This window comes from Helianthus annuus, chromosome 7, assembly GCF_002127325.2.
Source record: "Helianthus annuus cultivar XRQ/B chromosome 7, HanXRQr2.0-SUNRISE, whole genome shotgun sequence".
Classification (NCBI taxonomy): domain Eukaryota; kingdom Viridiplantae; phylum Streptophyta; class Magnoliopsida; order Asterales; family Asteraceae; genus Helianthus; species Helianthus annuus.
Genome location: NC_035439.2, coordinates 20863691 through 20867890, shown reverse-complemented (window position 1 = coordinate 20867890; position 4200 = coordinate 20863691). Strand labels below are relative to the sequence as shown.

At 41.7% G+C, this 4200-nt stretch overlaps 1 non-coding gene across 1 annotated transcript; it reads left to right on the top strand.

Annotated features, from left to right (window-relative positions):
* The first annotated feature begins 503 nt into the window (after window positions 1-503).
* On the top strand, window positions 504-605 carry LOC118480707. Its single transcript, XR_004863685.1, has one exon. It is a non-coding gene; the product is annotated as a small nucleolar RNA R71 (small nucleolar RNA).
* Window positions 606-4200: the final 3595 nt, after the last annotated feature.

Here is a 4200-nt window from a genome sequence, read left to right as displayed (position 1 = left end):
CCAAAAGCATCTCTTGTAGTCTTGGTTGTCGTTCCCTAGGCTGGAATCTGTTATTTTAGGAATAGCCTGCTGGGAATGAATTTCTATTGTCTCTCCAACTTACCCTAAGCTTCCGTTTTTCATAATTATAGGGGTATCTGAATTGGTCACCTACAAAGTCCACTTCCTTATCCTATGTAGCAATTGGACAGTTCTTTGTTGAATGAGATCCTCCACACGTACTACACATCTCTTGTTTAGTCACAAACTTCATTATCTAGGCAGTTAGTGCTTCAACTTTAGCTGCTAGCTTAGAATTTTGATCTGCACTGCGAACATCAGCCTTTCTTGAAGATCTTGAATCTCTCCTGGATGGGTAGTCATTCTCTGAGATCTTTTCAATGAGAAAACGAGTAGTAGTAGGAGTTAGATAAGATAGACGCCTCCTGCTACTGTATCTAGGTTTTGCTTAGATGGAGTACAGAGACCGTTGTAAAATGTATTCATAACCATCCACATTTCCATACAATGATGAGGGAAATTCCATTGAAACTCCTTGAACCTATCCCAGGCGTCTCAGAAATTTTCATCCTCTTCTTGCTCAAATCAATATATCCTGCTATGCAAGCGATACGTCTTAGAGAGAGAAAATAATTTATTTAGAAACTTTTCTGCCATTTCGACCCAAGTAGTGACAAAACCAGGGGCTAAAGAATTAAGCCATGAGCGGGCTTTAGCAACCAGTGAGAATGGGAAAATACGGAGTCTCCCTGCATCATTTGAAAAATCTTCAAGTTTAAAGGTTTCACAAAGTTCAACAAACTTGTTTATATGGTCATTCGGATCCTCGTCTGTAAGTCCGTGGTATTGGCATGAGTGTTGAATCATAGTGATGATTTGAGTAGGAATCGTGAAGTTGTTCGCTCCAACTCTCGGTTGCGTGATGTTGTTTCTAATTGCATCTATAGAGGGACGTACATAATCCGAAATAGTTCATTTTGCCGCCATTCTTAAGTGAAGTCTAGCGCACTAAGGAGTACTAAGGCACACGAAAGAAAGCAGCAAACAAGAAACAAACTAACCTAAACCTAACTAATAGTTAAACTACTAGTAATAAGAGAGATATGCAACAGAAAAGTTGTGACACCCCGTTAAAACACGCTAGCTTGGCAGTGGCTGCTTCAACTTTCGGGACGAAAGTTCTTAAAACTTGGGGATAATGTGACACTCTAGGTTTTTCCGAACGATCACCTTGTAATATTTTGTGTGTATATAAATATTATTAAATGGAAACGTGATTTTTTTACATGATATGTGTGATATGTATGTAATATATATATATATGTATGAGAGTCGAGACCACGACTCGCAACCACCCGGTTGCGAGTGGGCCGCTTGGTCTCGAGTGGGCCTTGGGCCGTAACCGGTTTGGGCCGAAACCCTTAGCCTATGTTGAACCTTGTTATATAATCCCACCTTTCCCCACTTCTTTCATTTTTTACACACACCCACACTTCTCCTATTCTCTCTCAACTAGAAACCCCAAACCAACAACATTCCATCTCTTCCAAATCACGGTTCAAGCAAGGATCTCGGACAAGAACTCGGTCAAGATCATCACTCGGACACTTCATCTTCTCTTATTTTCTTCTTTTCTTTCGGCTCCTTCTTCTTCTTCATAACCGGTTAGTGTTAACTTTATGATTTATGAAATGTTCATGAACTAGAATGCTTGATTAGTAGCATTATGCATGATTTTAGGATGATTGTGAAGTTTGACTATGTGTAAACTTTTATGTGTAAAATACTTGTAATATGTTCAAAATGACTAGTTGTATGTTCAAACTAAATGGTAGATAATTTGGAGATGAATATGGATTCTTATGACCAAACATGTTCTTGTATGGAAAATGTTATTTGAAGAGGATGAACCTAGGATGGTGTATAGTTCATGAACTAGTTGGTGTGTGTTTCCTTGTTCTTGCATATTGATCTTGTTAAAAATATGTGTGATTTTGGTTCATAAATGTATGGTATGTTTGAATATGAAAACCCTAGAATGATGAACTTGTGATGAACTAGTTGAATATGACTTGAAGATGTAAAAATGGCAAAGTTTGATCTAAGTTTACTAATATTCAGATTAGGCAAAGTGTTAGTAGAAACCTTATTGGTTGTTTCCTAATCTGGGTCTGAATTCTTGGTACAAATTGGACTGATGGTTCTGCATCATCACGTGTGCATGAAAGTGACAGCTTCCGACTCGCAACCACGGCTTTACGACTCGAGACCACGCCGTTGCGACTCGCAACCAAAGCGTGACAACTCGAAACCACACGATTGCGACTCGAGACTACGACGGTTGCGACTCGCAACCACCACGTGACAACTCGAGACCACGATTGCGACTCGCAACCATAACGTGACAAGCCGAGACCACACGATTGCGACTCGAGACCAGCTGGTTGCGACTGGGCTGTCCACTTTGGTTATTGGGCCATTATGTGTTATGGGCTATCTGTTGACTGGGTTATGTGTTGCTGTTGACTGCTTAAATGTTTAGGCCGGCCCAATAACCCCACGACTGTTTACTTGTATGTATGCTTCGTGCCAGTTATGTGTATAGATTTTTATGTGAATGATTGTACACCGAACCTGACCTATACCGGTAACCATGTTAGGACGTGGTGACCAACGTGATCGACAAGTAACCTAAATCTACCGAGCAACCCAAGGTGAGTTCACAACTTAAAAGCATGCGTCCCGGTGGTTTGGGACACGAGACTAAAACAACCCTATCCCCTTGAAAAGGGGATACCATTTACATACCTTCCCTAGTTATTGGGAACAAAACTTACTTTACTTCCCTGGTATTGGGAAACCTTTTGGTTAATTACTGTTTATACGGATTGCAACTAACGGCACTAAACGAAACTCTATCACTCAAGTCCCTACTACAAATACCGATTAGTCGCCGGGGTCAGGCGAACGGGTTATTAGTTGATAGCGCTATTTAGGTGTTTACCAGCCTCACACCGTGCCCTGGTTTGGGATCGGTCGTGAACTAATGTACTCAGGCATCCGTCAATGATGATAGAACATTGACATCGGGGCATCCTGCGGAAACGCAACGGTTACCTAGTGTTCGGTATTGGAAAAACAGTTTAGTCGCTAACTTTTGGGGTAGCTCCCCATGGCATGTATAAACGGATAAATTAACCGGTGAAACAAGTTTTTGGTAATTAAAACTGGACAACTAGTGAACTCACTCAGCATTATTGTTGACCCCTTACTGCATGCTTTGCAGGTAACCCGTGACGAAGGAGCTTGCTGCTTGGGAACGTGTAGTGTCTGTTCACCCTTGTGTTGGGTGATACCTTATTTGGAATTATGAACTTTGTTTAAACTGCTTTACTTATGCTTCCGCTACTTATTAACTGTTTGAACTTAAAACCTTAAACTCTGAACTTGATATTTGCTAATCTTATGGTTAGTAAGTATTACTTTTGTTATCAACTTAATTATTCAGTATAATTGGTGGCTGGATCCTGGTCAGTCACGCCCTCGAAGCGGGTGTTACCCGCAGGTGGATTTTGGGGGTGTGACAGATTGGTATCAGAGCCATTGGTTATAGTGAACTTGGTTTTAAAAAGGGGAAAAATCTTTTTGGAGAAAACCAGACTATAACCCGTGACTCGCGACGACACTACACTCCAAGTGCAAGGCTCGACACATTTGACCTCATAGCTCGGACCAGTGTTTACTTGTTTGCTTACTTTATGTTTCCTGTTATGCTATACGTACTAGTGTGCCTAATTAGATAGATACGCCTCTCTCTCTCTTCTATCTCATTCTCGTTACACTACGGCATCACACTCATACTGTGTTTTCTGGTTATGAAGACAATGAGTGGACGTGGAAGGGGAAACATCAACATGACTCAGGCCCAGTTCACTAACCTACTCAACACAGTGGCTGCAGCTTTCGCAGCTCACCCTATAGGTCAGCATGCACCTGCGCAACCACCAGTGTGTACTTTCAAAACTTTCATGGATTGCAAGCCTCTCCCTTTCAACGGCACTGAGGGTGCCATAGGTCTTCTGCATTGGATTGAGAAAATTGAAGCTGTTTTTGCTGTTTGCGAGTGTCCCCCTGCAAATTGGGTGAAATTTGCTACTGCTACGCTTGAGGGAAGCGCGCTTTCTTGGTGGAAGGCGCAGA